The sequence below is a fragment of the Grammomys surdaster genome, unplaced genomic scaffold (genome assembly GCF_004785775.1).
Source record: "Grammomys surdaster isolate TR1022 unplaced genomic scaffold, NIH_TR_1.0 131, whole genome shotgun sequence".
Classification (NCBI taxonomy): domain Eukaryota; kingdom Metazoa; phylum Chordata; class Mammalia; order Rodentia; family Muridae; genus Grammomys; species Grammomys surdaster.
In genome coordinates this window covers 4,146,498-4,164,814 of record NW_021604589.1, presented here as the reverse complement: position 1 = coordinate 4,164,814, position 18,317 = coordinate 4,146,498, and the positions used below count along the sequence as shown (strand labels likewise).

General features: G+C 36.9%; 1 pseudogene; it reads left to right on the top strand.

Moving 5' to 3' along the window:
• Positions 1-496: 496 nt before the first annotated feature.
• On the top strand, positions 497-1,288 carry LOC114616735 (annotated as a pseudogene).
• The last annotated feature ends 17,029 nt before the right edge of the window (positions 1,289-18,317 follow it).

Here is an 18,317-nt window from a genome sequence, read left to right as displayed (position 1 = left end):
TTATGGTTGGTGTCACTACAACATGAAGAACTGTATTAAAGGGTCCCAGCGTTAGAAAGGCTAAGAACCACTGCTCTAGAGGCCTTTTGTTAGTATGAAGGTTTGAACCTAGAACCTTGTGCATGCTAAGCAAATGATGCACTGCAGATTATCATTATCAAAACTGTATTTTTCTTAATATATAAAATTTTATGGTCAAGTGCTTTTATTTTCAATATGAAAAAAGTATGTTATCTTATTGTTTCTAGTATGGTTTCAGTGGTTTGAAGAAAATCTTATTAATGATCATTTGATACTGAACAATTAATTTCCTCAGGAAGCCCTTTAACTTTTTTGTTTGTTTTTAAGATCCACAATTTTATCTTCTCTTTCAAAGATTCTAATTAGCTTTCTTGTTCTGGCTTGACTGAACCAGGCTCGTGGGCCAGTGACACCCAGAAATTAAGAAGTTTTTAAACCCCGGGAGCTCGCAGATGGGTGCTCCGCGGCTATCAACATGCCACAAAATGAATATATTGAATTGCACCGCAAATGATATGGCTATCGTTTGGACTACCATGAGAAAAAGAGAAAGAAAGAAGGTCGGGAGGCCCATGAACGTTCAAAGAAGGCACAAAAAAAAAAAAAAAAGATTGGCTTGAAGGCTAAGCTCTACCATAAACAGCGCCATGCCGAGAAAATACAAATGAAAAAGACTATTAAAATGCATGAAAAGAGAAACACCAAGCAGAAGGATAAAGAGAAGACTCCACAAGGAGCAGTGCCTGCCTGTCTGCTGGACAGAGAGAGGTAGTCCAGAGCAAAAGTACTTTCCAACATGATTAAGCAGAAACGAAAGGAAAAGGCGGGAAAATGGGAGGTTCCTCTACCCAAAGGTCGTGCCCAAGGAGAAACAGAAGTATTGAAAGTTATTCGAACAGGAAAAAGAAAAAAGAAGGCATGGAAGAGAATGGTTACTAAAGTCTGCTTTGTTGGTGATGGTTTTACAAGAAAACCACCTAAATATGAAAGGTTCATTAGGCCAATGGGTCTACGTTTCAAAAAAGTCCATGTCACACACCCTGAGCTGAAGGCTACTTTTTGTCTGCCTGTACTCGGTGTGAAAAAGAATCCATCATCCCTGTTATATACAACCCTGGGTGTGATCACCATAGGTGCAGTTATTGAAGTGAATGTGAGCGAGTTGGGCCTTCTGACACAAGGAGGCAAGGTTATTTGGGGAAAGTATGCCCAAGTTACCAACAATCCTGAAAATGATGGGTGCATCAATGCAGTCTTGCTGGTTTGACAGTGACGTCATACAAGTCATTCCACTCACTAGGAAGATTACATGCTGTTAGGAAAACACCATCGCTGTGACCTTTCTGAACTACCATGCAGCCTTACCCCGTGTGCAGTCATCAAGAAGTATTCATTAAGGTGTAAAGGAAAATAAAACACTGCCCTATTTTACAGTTGGTCTTAGGTTTGGGGGCCTAATGACTTACATGTTAATAAAATTTAGTGACTGAGTAGCAAGTATACAAAAGCATACTAAGGACTAGGTATGCAGCAATACAGGTCTGTCATTACTTGAAAATCAGCCACCAGTGTAGCTGAAAGTTCCTGTAAAGGTCAAGTATTTCCTATCTCAGTGCCATTAATCCTGAAACGTGGAACATTTTAAACACATGGTAGTGTTTAAATTCATAAAATATTATATTAGAAGTCTGAGAGAAGGTAAATTAAATGAAAAAATTTCACAACTCAGTTTTTCACTTGTAATTAATGCTTTATGTGATATTTTCAGTGAACTCAAGTGTACTTCCACCATTTGCTATATTCTAAAACTAGGGAGTACACTTATTGAGAATTGGCTTAGATAATTCTTGACCATTTACCAGTGACTTGAGATGTGGCCGCTAATTAGAATTGAGGGTCATGATTTGGGGTTGTAACTTAATCCACATTCTTAAGAGTATCTGTATATTATATTAATCTGTAATCACCATATTGCTTTAAATTGTTTATTTTTTTAAATCTACTTTCATAATACAAGCAATGTGATTAGTTGTGTCTTTAACAGAATCATTCAGTGTCTAACAATATCTTAAGCACATCTTCATGAATGAAACTTGGGGAAAAGAAAATTTAAAACACAAGACTAAAAACCAATCACAAAATATAGGTGTAAGTACTATTTTAAACAGTAAGAGGGAAAAAATAATGTAGCAAAGAAACAAACCATAAGTTCTCCATAAGACTTGGTATTCTGAACAATTATTTTTAAGTTTTAGAATATACAAAGTTAATAAAGGAAAAGGAAGGCTGGTTCCTTGGAAATGATTGACCAGTAAAGACAAAATCACTTCAGGACCTTTCTTGTAATTAGATTTTACATTTTCTACCAATAAAAATGGGCAATGTGTATTTATTTGCCTAAGTTATGGTGAAAAAAATAAAAAAAACAAAGATTCTAATTCTTTTTACTTTTAGGCCATTTAAGAATGATATTTTTAAAGTCACACACACACTATATATATATATATATATATATATTAATGTATAAAAAATACTGTGGAAATGCAATATATGTGAATGTAGAATGCATAAAATTTTCAATTAGCAGTTAATAATATTAAAAAATTAAGCCAATTATTATTTTGGCTTTAATAAGTTCTTTAGATCCATCTTTCAGTAGCTCGTTTTATTTTCTTTATAACGTATTGCTAGGACACCTATTTAATTTTAAATTTTTCATATTTGTGTGTGAATACATATGTGTGCAAGTGGATGGATGTGGTTGTCAACCTTGAACCTTCAGTATTGTTTCTTTATAATGTTTACTCTCTCTCTCTCTCTCTCTCTCTCTGTGGTGTGTGTGTGTGTGTGTGTGTGTGTGTGTGTGTGTTACTTGTTTTTGTTTCGCTTTATTTTGGATACATGATCTTTCACTGGCCTGCAGCTTAGAAATTAGGCTAGGCTGGGTAGTCAGGGAGAGCCTTAGGGATTCACATGTCTCCACCTCTACAGTACTAGGATTATAAACATGAGCCCCTAGGATTATTTTTTTTAACATGTACTTTTAGCAGTCAAACTTTTGTCCTCATTTTTTTTGAGGTAAGCAATGTAATGACTGAGCCATTGTCCTAGCCTGTGGATACTATATCTTTTTTGGTTCTACAGTTTCACTCAATGACTTTTTTCAAGTTCTTGCTGAAAATTTCAATACTATCATTCAATACAGTAGAACATTAATTATGGCTATTTAATGTCTGATAATTCCATAATTTATATCTTTCTTGAGGGTATTCAAAGTATTTTTTGACTCTTGATTTTTCATTCTTATAAGTCTAGCTGTTTTAAATAAAAGATTAATTAATTATTTCATAAATAAATTGAAGAGATGATTGGATGATATTACCTTCCTTCAAAAGGGCTTTACATTTTATTCTGACTGACTTCTGGGCTTCAGATTGATATGATTCAAACTGGCTTTTTATATTTATGAGGATTGATTTAGTTTTGGTTTATATTTTCTCACAAGGTGTAGTAATTACTTGTCATTTGAAAACTTATAATGTTTATCAGAATTCCTACTTTTTAGGCAGGGCTTTAATTCAAATTCAATTTTTGTCTACCTAATATCCCAAGGCCTTTTAATATCTTAGCTCAGTTTTGCAGTCTTTTAGGCACAATTTTAAAAAGGGAAATGAGCTTGATAAAGTTCATGAATTGGTTTTCAAAAGAGTGATATGTAAAATTCTAGTTCAATTGCTGTCAAATCTGATTGTCTAGGGCACATTCTCCCAACTCCTCCCATGTCTTTCCCACCTCCCCACCCACTCAACTCCATATGTTCTTTTTACTCCTCTGTAGTTTTATATACGTGTACCTAAATGCTTTAACCTCCCTTCTAGCCCACCACCCACCAGAGGCAGTGGAAAGGAAAGGTTATTAGAGCAAAAGATGATATGAACCTGTCAAAAAATAGTTCTTTGGGGTGAATCCAATATGTGTTGTCAGTACATCATCAGTTCAGTTCACACAAGTCAGCAGTGGTAGCTTGATCCATTCACAAACAACATTCATGAATCAAAAATTACAGTTCGATCCACAAGAAACTGCGAGGCTCTGCCAATGGGCACGAGTCCAAAGAAGTGGCAAGAACCATCAGAAGTTCTTTGGTGCATTTCTCTTTACAAAGTCACAACAAACAATGATTAGCAAAGAGTGGCAATGTGAACCAATACCATACAGTATCATCTGCGAAGACATGTTCTCTCAAGCATCTGCTCTAGCAAACATCATATGGACTTTTTCCAGATAGCTTCCATAAAACACCATGTATCTGTTCTCAGCAATACATCCTCTCATGTTTCTGCTTCAGCAAAAACATCCTCTCATAAGACAGTATTCAGGAAAACATCACATGACACAACTGAGTATCCATAGAAACCAGAAATTCCCATTTCACCCCTCTCTCTATTTAGAAAACAAACCAATAACAACAACAAAAAAAACTAACCAGAACTTTAAAAAGAAATAAAAAGCACAAGAAACACACACACAACTCACATACACACTATTAAAACACAAAGCAGGAAGCCATAATATACAAGCAAAAGACCAATAAAACAAAAATGTTAAAACAAAGTAATATATGACAAAAATTTTCCAAAAATATTACTGAGTTCATTTTATATTGGCCATCTAGTACAGAATACAAGTGTCGTTAATACACCCAGTGAGACTCCATTGGGAAAAAACCCTAATTTTTCCTTTGTAAGCCGATGTCAATTAGAAATAGATTCTTGGTTAAAGATCAGAGTCAGTGTCCAGTTTCCCTGTTCAGCACGGGGATTCCATCTGACTTGAACCTTGTATAGTCCCTGTGCTTGCAGCCATATGTAAGTTAATATTTGCATCAGTTCTGTTTTGTCTGGAAGACCCTATTTCCTTGGAGTCATCATCTTAGGAAGTAAGCTAGAAACCTCCAACTGGACGATTCATAGAAAGTGAGATACTTTGGAACACTCTGTCCTAAATGGGATTTCTTCATCAACCCCACCTCCAGGGTTAGAGGAGCTATGCAGAAGAAAAGGTAGAAAGATTATAAGATAAAAATCATTTTTGACAAGCCCTATGTGCTCCAACTTAAATGGCTAATTTTTCTTTCTGGACATTCAACAGCAATAATCTCCTAGAAAAAAATAAGACAGGAATGATGTGAGTCTTGCAGGGTCTATAGGGCATGACGGAGAGACTGTCATAAACAGTAGAGTCACCTCTACCTGGTCTACTTTTAAAAAAGTCTTTTAATTTGAAATAATATGAGAATTACAGAGAAATGTCAAAGTTAGCACTAAAGGATTCTGTCAGCCTTTCATTTTTGCCCAAATTCCACTAGTGGCATCATGTTATATAACCATAGTATATGCGTCAAACATAAGAAGTTAATGTTACTATGACATTGTTTATGAACCTATAGCTTTCATGCATATGTCCCTAGTTTATTCACTGTGTTTTTCTTTCTTACTATTCATTACAGAATGCAGCATAACATTCATTCATTTATCATAGTCCAACTTTGTTGAGAGTATCTGGAGTTTTCTTATTTCTCATAACTTTGGTAGTTTTGAAGAATACTGGTCTGGTATTTACCATAATGGTCTCTATCTCGTGTTTGTCCAGCACTTTCTCATAGTTCAAATGGGTCTGTGATCTTTAGGGAAATAACCATCAAAGATATAATTTCATGACTCAGTACTAGGGATGCTAACCTTGATTGCTAGCTAAGATCTATGTGCTGTAGTGACAGATTTCCTCTTTTTATTCTTCCCTACTTCCCTTGGCTAGTTACTACAGAAGGACACCCGTGTTTTCTGGATATCACTCCCAAAGACCACTAGTAGCTTTAATTTCTCCAGTTGTGGTACAGGCAATGATATTATGGATTTGAGGTAATATGAGGGGAAATTATGAATAGCTATCTCTTAGCCTTCTTTCTACTGCAGCAGCTGATGCCTCCACATCAGGAAGCTTCTCCCCGTTCCCCTACTAACTTGTCACAGACTTGTCATCAGGCACTTGGGCTATCTTAAGGCTTTTGAAATTTTATTTTTATGTTCATGATTTCTTTTTATTTTTGTAGGAGGTGGTTTCTCAGGTTGTCAAAACCCAGAAGCCACCCTTCTGTAATTCTCACTGCCATATGAGATTCCATAATATCAATGTTGTAACTTTATAGTCAAAGAAATTAAGTCTTAGACAGCCTAAGGAATCAACTAATGTCCCAGACTCACTTTTTGTGGGGTGGGAATTCATATCTAGAATCCACATTGTATTATATGCCACTTGCCATTTTGACACCAACTTAAGTAGCACAAACTCAAAACTGCATTTTTCTTGGATATAGGACCTTTTCATATGAATGAAACCTGAGTTTCCAGTTCAGCCTTGCTCACTGAGGGTGATTGTTTTATAGGTGACATTGTACTCTTATACAAAGGTCTTTGGTAAGGCACCTCATAGACTTGCTGACACCTGTACCTTCTCCAATTTGCTAGACCTTTAATAAAGTAATCTTGAACTAGATCCCCTGAGATGTTTGTTGGAACTGATACTTCACAACTCACTTGAGCAGTGTGCCAAAGTCTTCTTCAGACAAGTAGTACTTGGCAGTAGTTCCAGACAGCCCAAGATGAAATTTATTCCTTAAATGTTTGTTGAATGCTTATTGGTGAAGAACTATGTTAGGTACTGGCTGGAGGGGAGAAATAAATATGACAACTACAAATACAGTCATATAGTTTAAACAACTGAAAGTATATATTTCTCTGTCTCAACTTCCTCATCATTTTCATCTTCCCTCTACAGATGATTGCCAGTTTGGAAATCAGAGAATTTTTTTTTTACCTAACATAGGAAAAATGGACAAGGAAATATACACTGTGGCCAAAGCAGAAATCATGTTATCCTTAGAAAACATTTCTATGTTTAGGATGCAGTAAGGTTTTTACTTAAAAAAAAAAAACCCTAATTATTTTTCTACCTATATACTTAGTACAGATTTTGTTTCATTGTCTTTAATGATCACAATTTTATATTCAAAATATGTTAATAGTTTTCTTTTTTCCATATATCATTGTAAGATACAGCAACATAAAATTATGTTGAAATTTATTCAAATCTTATGCAGAAGCTAATGAGGCTCAGAGCATAATTAAAGGAAGTTCCTTTAGATATCTAGTAAGAGAATATAAAGTTTCCTAAAAAAATTTGTTTCAATGGTCACATATGTGCTTTTAATTGTTTTTGCAGCATATTCACCGGTTTCATACATTTTAGGCTATTTACCATCTTACTGAAAAATAGCCAATCTCTTCTTGCATTTGGTAAAACAAATGCTAGGTGCAATTAAGAAATCAACTTTGCAACTTTTACAAGTACTTTCTGACCATAATGACTGCTCTACAAGACTAGATTCTAACAAGCAATGAGATATTGCTAGTGAAATATTTTATCCTTTCATTTTCTTCCCAAATTATTTATCTTCTATCCTGCCAGAATATTGCTATTTGTAAAAGTTGAAGTCCAAAATTTCATGGTTTGGAAAATCCTCCAATCCTGGTGAACTAAAGTTCTATTTTAATAGTTGGCTATGCTTTCGTCCCAAGAAATTGGCAGGTCTGGTGATGTGTTATATGAAACTTCCTGAGAAATCTTCAAAGATACATGGTTATAAAAATACTTCTAAAGTTAGAAGGTGAATACGTTGTGGGAGCTTTGGGAGTTTTCCTTTTTAAATTATTTTTATTGGATATTTTCTTTATTTACATTTGAAATGTTATCCCCTTTCCTGGTTCCCCACCCCCCAGGAAAACCCCTAACCCATCCCCTCCCCCTGCTTCTATGAGGATGTTTCCCCACCCACCAACTTCCACCTCCCCACCCTCAAATTCCCCTACACTGGGGCATGCAGGCTTCACAGGATCAAGGGTCTCTTCTCCCATTGATTCCCAACAAGGCCATCCTCTGCTACATATGTGGCTGGAGCCATGAGTCCCTCCAGGTGTACTCCTTGGTTGGTAGTTTAGTCCCTGGGAGCTCTGGGGTGTCTGGTTGGTTGATATTGTTGTTCTTCCTATGGGTTGCAAACTCCTTTAGTCCTTTCTCTAACTCCTTCATTGGGGACCCTGTGCTCAGTCCAATGGTTGGCTGCAAGCATCCACCACTGTATTTGTCAGGTTCTTGAAGAACCTCTCAGTAGAGAGAAATATCAGGCTCCTGTCAGCATGCACTTCTTAGCATCCACAATAGTGTCTGCCTTTGGTGACTATATATGGGATGGATCTCCAGATGGGGCAGTTTCTGGATGGCCTTTCCTTCAGTCTCTGCTCTACACTTTGTCTCTGTATTTGCTCCCATGAGTATTTTGTTCCCCTTTCTAAGGACTGAAGCACCCACACTTTAGTCTTCCTTCTTCTTGAGCTTCATGTGGTTTGTGAATTGTATCTTCGGGATTTTGAGCTTTTGGGCTAATATTCACTTACCATATGTGTTCTTTTGTGAGTGGATTACCTCACTCCGAATGATATTTTTTAATTCATTCCATTTGCCTAAGAATTCCATGAATTCATTGTTTTTAATAGCTGAGTAGTACTCCATTGTGTCAATGTACCACAATTTCTGTGTCCATTCTTCTGTTGAAGGACACCTGAGTTCTTTCCAGCTTCTGGCTATTATAAACAAGGATACTATGAACATAGTGGAGCATGTGTTCTTTTTATATGTTGGACTATGTGCCAGAAGTGATATAGATAGGTACTAAGGTAATGCTTTGCCCGATTTTCTGAGGAGCCACTAGACTGTTTTCCAGAGTGGTTGTACCAGCTTGCAATCCCACCAACAATGTAGGAGTGTTTCTCTTTCTCCACATCCTCACAAATATCTGCTATCATCTGAGTTTTGATCTTAGCCATTCTGACTGGTATGAGGTGGAATCTCAGGGTTGTTTTGATTTGCATTTCCCTGGTGACTAAGGATGTTGAACATTTCTTTAGGTGCTTCTCCTCAGTTAAGAATTCTTTGTTTAGCTCTGTACCCCAATTTTTAATACAGTTATTTGGTTGTTTGGAGTCTAACTTCTTGAGTTCTTTGTATATATTGGATATTAGCCCTCTATCAGATGTAGGGGTGTAAAGATCTTTTTCCAATCTGTGGGTTGCCATTTGTTCCTTTTGACAGTGTCCTTTGCATTACAGAAAGGCAAATTTTATGAAGCCCCACTTGCTGAATCTTGATCTTAGAGTATAAACCATTAGTGTTCTGTTTAGGACATTTTCCCCTCTGGGCATGTGTTTGAGGCTCTTCCCCACTTTCTGTTCTATTAGTTTCAGTGTATCTGGTTTTATGTGGAAGTCCTTGATCCACTTGGACTTTAGCTTTGTACAAGGAACTAAAAATGGATCGATTTCCATTCTTCTATATGCTGACCTCCAGTTGAGCCAGCACCATTTGTTGAAAATATTGTTTTTTTTACACTGGATGGTTTTAGCTCCTTTGTCAAAGATCAAGTTACCATAAGTGTGTGGGTTCATTTTTGGGTCTTCAATACTATTCCACTGATCTTTCTGCCTATCTCTGTACCAATACCATACAGTTTTTATTACTATTTCTCTGTAATACAGTTTGAGGTCAGGGATGGTGATTACTGCAGAAGTGCTTTTATTGTTTAGAATAGTTTTCAGTATCCTGGGTTCAATGAAGTAAGAGGAGTGGACATAATTGTATTTCACTTTATACATGTATAAAATTCTCAAAGATTATAAAGGTACTTCTTATGCTAATTAGGAATATATGAAATAAAATTTATATTATTGGGCAGGGAAAATGGTTGTTGAAAGCTGATAGTTGATTGATGCTAGAATGTAGAAGTGGATATTTATGTATATATAAAATGTTACATACACACATGTGCATACACACACACACACAGAGGGAAATTATTCAGATTTAAAATCACTTCTCATGTTGATGATAGAGGACTTTAAGAAGGACATAAGTAACTTCCTCAAAGAAATACAGGAGAACACAATCAAACAGGGAGAAGCCTTTGAAGAGGTAACACAAAAATCCCTTAAAGAATTACAAGAAAACACAACCAAACAGGTGAAGGACTTGAACAAAGCCATCCAGGACATAAAAATGGAAGTGGAAACAATAAAGAAATCACAAAGAGAGACTACCCTGGAGATAGAAAACCTAGGAAAGAGATCAGGAGACATGGATACAAGCATCACCAACAGAATACAAGAGATAGAAGAGAGAATCTCAGGTGCAGAAGATACCATAGAAAACATTGACACAACTATCAAAGAAAATGCAAAATGCAAAAAGTTCTTAACTTAAAACATGCAGGAAATCCAGGACACAATGAGAAGACCAAACCTAAGGATAATAGGTATAGATGAGAGTGAAGATTCCCAACTTAAAGGGCCAATAAATATATTCAACAAAATTATAGACGAAAACTTCCCTGATCTTAAAAAAATAAAAAAGAGATGCCTATGATCATACAAGAAGCCTACAGAACTCCAAATAGATTAGATGAGAAAAGAAATTCCTCCTGTTACAAAATAATCAAAACACCAAGTGCACAAAACAAAGAAAGAATATTAAAAGCAGTAAGGGAAAAAGGTCAAGTAACTTATGAAGATAGACCTATCATAATTACACCAGAATTTGCACCAGAGAATATAAAAGCCAGAATATCCTAGACAGATGTCATACAGACCCTAAGAGAACACAAATACCAGCCCAGGCTACTATACTCAGAAAAACTCTCAATTAACATAGATAGAGAAACCAAGATATTCTCTGAAAAAACCAAATTTACACAATATCTTTCCACAAATCCAGTCCTACAAAGGATAATACAGGGAAAATACCAACACAAGGAAGGAAATTATGCCCTAGAAAAAGCAAGAAAGTAATCTTCTTCCGACAAACCAAAAAGAAGATAGCCACACAAACATAACTCCATTTTTAATAAAAAATAACAGGAAGCAACAATCACTTTTCCTTAGTATCTCTTAACATCAATAGTCTCAATTACCCAATAAAAAGACATAGACTATCAGACAGAATATGTAAACAGGACCCAACATTTTGCTGCATAAAGGAAACGTACCTCAGTGACTAAGACAGACACTACCGCAGAATAAATTTTTCCAAGCAAATGGTCCCAAGAAACAAGCTGGAGTAGCCATTCTAATATCAAATAAAATCAACTTTCAACCAAAAGTTATGAAGAAAGATAAGGAAGAAACTTTAATCTCCTCAAAGGAAAAATAAACCAAGATGAAATCTCAATTCTGAACATCTGTGCACCAAATGCAAGGGCATCCACATTCACAAAAGAAACTTTACTAAAGCTCAGAGCACACATGGCACCTCACACAATAATAGTGGCAGACTTCAACACCCCACTCCCATCAATGGACAGATCATGGAAACAGAAACTAAACAGAGACACAGTGAAACTAAGAGAAGTTATGAACCAAATGGATTTAGCACATATCTATAGAATATTTCATCCAAAAACAAAAGAATATACCTTCTTCTCAGCACCTCATGGTACCTTCTTCAAAATTGACCATATAATTGGTCACAAAACAGGCCTCACAGATACAAGAAAATTGAAATAATCCCATGCATCCTATCAGATCACCATGGTCTAAGGCTGGTCTTCAACAACAATAAAATCAATGAAAGGCCCACATACAGGTGGAAACTGAACAATGCTCTACTCAATGATAACTTGGTCAGAGAAGAAATAAAAAAAAAAAGAAATTCAAGACTTTTTAGAATTTAATGAGAATGAAGACACACCATACCAAAACTTGTGGGACACAATGAAAGCAGTGCTCCAAGAGCCTACAAAAAGAAACTGGATAGAACATACATTATCAGCTTGACAGCACACCTGAAAGCTCTAGAGCAAAACGAAGCAAATAGACCCAAGAGCAGTAGACAGCAGGAAATCATCAAACTCAGGGCTGAAATCAACCAAGTAGAAACAAAAAGAACTATACAAAGAATCAACAAAACCAGGAGCTGGTTCTTTGAGAAAATCATCAAGATAGATAAACTCTTAGTCAGATTAACCAGAAGGCACAGAGACAGTATCCAAATTTATAAATCAGAACTGAAAATGGAGGCATAACAACAGAAACTGAGGACATTCAAAAAATCTTCAGATCCTACCACAAAAGCCTATACTCAACAAAACTGGAAAATCTAGATGAAATGGATAATGTTTTAAACAGATATTAGGTACAAAAGTTAAATCAGAATCAGATAAACTATCTAAATAATTCTATAACCCCTAAAGAAATAGCAGCAGTCATTAAAAATCTCCCCACTCAAAAAAGCCCAGGACCAAATGGTTTTAGTGCAGAATTCTATCAGACCTTCAAGGAAGACCTAATACCAATTCTCTTCAAACTATTCCACAAAATAGAAACAGAGGGAACACTACCCAATTCGTTCTATGAAACCACAATCACATCACACTCATACCTAAACCACGCAAAGACCCAACAAAGAAAGAGAACTTCAGACCAATGTCCCTTATGAATATGAATACAAAAATACTCAATAAAATTCTTGCAAACTGAATCCAAGAACACATCAAAACAATCATCCATCATGATCAATTAGGTTTTGTCCCAGGAATGCAGGGATGGTTCAATATATGAAACCCATCAACGTAATCCACTATATAAAAAAAACTCAAAGAAAAAAACCCACATGGTCATCTCATTAGATTTTGAGAAAGCATTTGACCAAATTCAACATCCCTCCATGATAAAAGTTTTGAAAAGTTCAGGAACTCAAGGCCTATACTTAAACATAGTAAAAGCAATATACAGCAAACCAGTAGCCAACATCAAACTAAATGGAGAGAAACTTGAAGCAATCCCACTAAGATCAGGGACTAGACAAGGCTGCCCACTCTCTCCCTACGTATTCAATATAGTACTGGAAGTCCTAGCCAGACATAAATTGCAAAGGAAGAAGTCAAAATATCACTATTTGCAGATGATATGATAGTATACTTAAGTGACCTAAAACTTTCACCAGAGAACTCATACACCTGATAAACAATTTCAGCAAAGTGGCTGAATATAAATTTAACACAAACAAATCTCTTTTGAGTTTTGATGTGGCAGATACTGCTGATAAAATTACCCATGGCCTGAGGTCAGTATTTCTATTTTGGTCAAGCTTCAAGAATGGCATATATAGCTTGATCATGCTAGTCCTTTTGTTCCTGGGAATACTTTTATTCCTGCCCATCTTGTTAAAGCTTGTCATAAATAACATCAACATGTTGGCAGCCAAAATACATGGCCTGAATCTGAAAATGGACACCTAGACACAGTTAGTAAATTAACAGGCTGGCAAGATAAGGACGGGTAAGATTCTGCATAGAGCCTTACCAACCTAAGACAGAAGTGTACTGCTTTTGATAATGCATATTCCATGATGGGTAAGGAAGATATTCCTGCCAGAACGACCTAAGACAAGCTCAGTTCTGTTTATGAAATAAAAACAGTGGAGAGGCAGAGAGCCTTTTGGGCTGCTTGGCAAGAATCTGACATGTGGCACAGATAAGGAAATGGGCTGCTTGGCAGAAATAGGACATTGGCCAAGGACAAAGAAGTGGGCTTCAGGCAGGAATCTGACATTAAGCTAGAACAAAGAAGTAATTTCAGGTAGGAATCTAAATCTTAGGCTAGAACAAAGAAGTAATTTCAGGCAGGAATCTAAATCTTAGGCTAGAACAAGAAAGTAGGCTTTAGACATGAAAATGATGTTGGGCCAGGACAGGGAAGAATACTCAGATAGTTTTGTCATCCTGATAAGCCCTTAGAAACAGTGATCATGGGAGTGTTCACGAACTTTGTTTATTGCCTTGGTTGCTCTTTGACTATTTGTGTTTATTGTCTTGCTTGTTCCTTGACTATTTGCATCTATTGTATTGCTATTTCCTCAACCTAGAATTGAACTTAATACTTGCATGAAATTAAAATAGTATAAAACCAAAAAGGAGGAGGAGGGATGGGATGGGGGTTTTTAGAGAGGCGAAATTGGGATAGGGGTTGACATCTGAAACGTAAATAAATAAAATATCCCCCTCAAACCCAAGACAACAACAAAACAGCTAGATGCTCTAATGCCCTACACCTGAGAGGAGCTAAAAATTATATATATAAATGTAATCATTATGTTAAAATAAATGTAAATGTGTGGGACTCAACCATAAAATTCATAAAGCCTTTTCTTCTAGTTAGAGTTGTAGTATTTATTATTTTCATGTATCAACTGAAAGGAGAAAGGGAGGCAGGAGGTATTCTACAAGTTTCTAACTTGTAACATATAGAGAGTTCAGAAAAATTTCTACCTGATGCAGGTGACCTTAGCCAAAATGCTCAACAATGGGGATGTAGAACTCGAAGAGAGCCCTTCCATTAGCCAGACAGGATCTCAGTCGAAGCATGGGGACACTAACCCACCTACAAAACTTTTGACCCAAAATTGGTCCTGTCTAAAAGAAACACAGGGACAAAGATGGAGTAGAGATTGAGGGACTGGCTGCCCAGTGACTCACCTATTTGAGACTCATCCCACAGGCAGGCATCGCTCCCTTACACTAATATTATATTTTGCTTGAAGAGAAGAACCTAGCACAGCTGTCCTCTGACAAACTCTACCCAGCAGCTGACTGAGACAGATGCAGATACCCACACACAAACATTGGACTGAGGTTGCAGACCCCTATAGAAGAGTTAGGGGAATGATTGATGGCCCTCAAGGAGATGGCAACCCTACAGAAAGACAAATAGTGTCAACTAATCTGGACCAGTAGAAACTCTCAGAGACTGAGCCACCAACTAAAGTACATACATGGGCTGGTCCCAGGCCCCTGGCACATATGTAGCAGAGGGCTGTATTATCTGGCCTCAGTGGGAAAGGATGAGCTCAATCCTGCAGAGACTTGATGCTATGCCCCAGAGTGGGAGGATATTAAAGGGATTGCCCTTTCAGAGGCAAAGGGGAGGAACTCTGAAAGGAGGGACTAAGAGGGAGCATTTGGTATGTAAATATATAAATAATGAATATTTAAAAAAATTCTTCCTGAATAAGGCTAGTGTCTATTAACTCTGACAGAGTCTATCTCATTATTTCAAGCATAGTATTACTAATCGAACTGAATGAATAATGTAGTCTATAGTCTATCGATCAAAGAGGCTATGTCACAGCTTTGTTAGGCATTAAAAGATGTTCTTTTTAAGATTCTTTTGTTATCAAAGGAAAGAAAGTAAAAGGGCAAGACACTTTACTAAATTGAATGTGCTGACTGAAAGCCAAAAATAATAGCATGCACACATACATGAGAGAGAGAGAGAGAGAGAGAGAGAGAGAGAGAGAGAGAGAGAGAGAGAAGAGACTACAAAGACACTTATTACAGAGGCACTTTAAAATTCAAATTGTATGTAGAAATTTGAAAACTGTTTCCTGTGGGCTCCCTTTTTACTCTACAGAGCTTAATATAAGGAAGGATAATTACTTGTTAAATGACTTTGTGTGTGTGTGTGTGTGTGTGCTCTTTGTAGCTCTTCCCAACCGAAGAGCCTTACTGAGAAAAAAAATTATTAATTTTTAAATGAAGAATTTAAATCCCAGACACTTAGATTTCGAAGGCATTAAATTACTTTATACACACAAACACACAGGCAAACACACAAAGTCACTTAACAAATAACTGTACTTTCTTGTATTATGCTCTGTGGAGTAATGAAGGAGCCTGCAGGAAACAGAAGTTTTCACATTTCTACATAGAATTCGTATCTGTTATTAAGATGCTTCTGTAAATAAGTGAGGTTATGTGTGGCCACAAATGTCATAAACTGAATTCTATCAGGGAAACCGCTCACATCTATTATATACGGTTATATTCTATGAGTAATATTTGATGTTTGAACTATTCATAAACAACTCAGTTCTCCAGGAATCTATGATTTTCTAAGGCAAAATTGAAGTAACTTGTCAGTTGTCTTGTGAAATAGACAACTTGGCTCTTTAAAAGACTTTCATCTCTCTCCTTATTTATGAATTCTTGTTATATAATTTTGTTATATCTATTGGCAGGTAGGAGGGAGAGAATAGATATGAAAACTACCAAATGAGGTACAATAAAACAGTATCATTTTAGATATTATCAAAATCTGGAATATACCATGCCCTTAAGGAATACTTAGTGCAAATCAAACAAAACTGATTAAGGAAATCCCAAACAGAGGAGGATAAACTCCTAGAACTAAGGAATATACAATACAAATAGTTTTGCACTAATATGAAAGCATTTTGAGAATGTAGTATATTTGATACCTGTATCTCATAGTTAATAAAATCATATGAACTAGAAAATCTATATGCTACATCCAACCTCTCTGCCCAGTCAAGTCCTGCACATATTGCTCCAGGGTTTAGCCAGGTGAATCTGCCTGATCCTCTCCTTAATATACCTTCCCATCCTTCAGATCTAGCCAAGGTCCCACATCCAGTTTTCTGGACTAGTTTAACCACCCCTACCTGCACTGCCTTCAACCTCCAGGCTTTAGTCCTGACCACCACTATCCACCTATAATGTACAGCAACACCCTCTTGTACCACATCAAACCTCTCTGCTCAGTCTAGTCCTACAATCTTGGACCAGGGTCTAGCTCAGTGAGTTCATCTGACTACCCCTTCCCCACACTCTCCCAAATCCTCAGATCTACCTTCAAACTATAGGCTTGGATGAAGGTGCAGATCCTGTGTGTTAGCCCAGCCCTTCAAATCCACCTGAATTCATTCCACCTAAGTCACAGCCAACCTTCAAGCCCAACTCAGCCTATACATCCCATGGTCTGTCCCAATTTCCACTGTTCATATCAGATATAGGGCTAAGAAATTTGTATGCCCACATTTTGTTGCAAAATTACAAACAATATGAAGGATCAAGCCAGTACCTCCTTGATAAAACCTATCAGTCCTACAGAAATGTTTGTCAATGAGGATTTCCTGGATGGACCCCAGGAAACAACATATAAAAGAAAAAAAACCATATACTTCAAAGAATTCTAGGACTCGAAAGAAAACACAAAGAAACAGCTCAGTGAAATTAAAGAAAGGGAGCCTAAGAAGAATAAATGCCTAGGTGATGCCTAAGAGAACACAAACATAAGGTTGATGGAAATGACAAAGACAATGCAGGATTTGAGAACTAAATTCAATCAAGAGATAGAAACACGGAGGAAAACTCAAGCTGAAATGATGAAATTGAAAGGCAATCAAATAAACAAACGCTGACTCAACTAAAAAACTCAGGAGAAAACCTTGCAAGTAGAATGAATGAAAAGAATACAAGGATTTATAGATAAAGTAGAGGAATTAAATGAAACAAAGAATATGAAAAACAATTCAAAACACAGGAAAAAAACACACAGAAAATGTGGACACCCTGAAAAGAACAAAATTTTAAAATACAAGCATATACAAGGGAGAATACTCTCAAGTAAATGGCATAGGCCACATTTTCAACAAGATCATAGAAAAGAGCTTCCTTAAACTAAGGAAAGACATATCTATCTAGATACAAAAAGCACACACAACACTAAATAGACAATAACAAAGAAAGAAGTGAGATCCTGTGCTCCAGCCTGCACAAAGAGATAGCTTGACCCCCAGGAGTTCTGACAACACAAGGTTCACAGGTGAGACACCTCGCCCCAATACCTGGCCTAACTGGGAACTCCAGAGACCAGAGGATGCAGGACCTCCCTCCTTGCCTGAGATACATCTTTCTACTGGTCTGCAACTGCACCCAGGAGCAGATCCTGTGTATCCCCCTCCCTCAGAGACAGCTTGATCCCCAGGAGTCCTTACATAACCAGGCTCACAGGATGTCTGTCACAGTAAGGCTCACAGATCTGGTGCTCCAGACCTCTTCCCACACCCAGAAAAAGCTTGATTCAAGAAGGTCCATTGTAACCAGGCTCACAGGAGAGACAGACAACAGTCAGAGGCAGCAAGTCCCATTAACACCAGAGATAACCAGTTAGCAAGAAGCAAGTACAAGCATATAAGCAACAGAAACCAATGCCAATTGACACCATCAGAATGCAGTTCTCCCTTCACAGCAAGCCCTGGATACCCTAACGCAGCTCAAAAGCAAGATTCTGACCAAAAATCCTATCTCATGAAGATGATAGAGGACCTTAAGG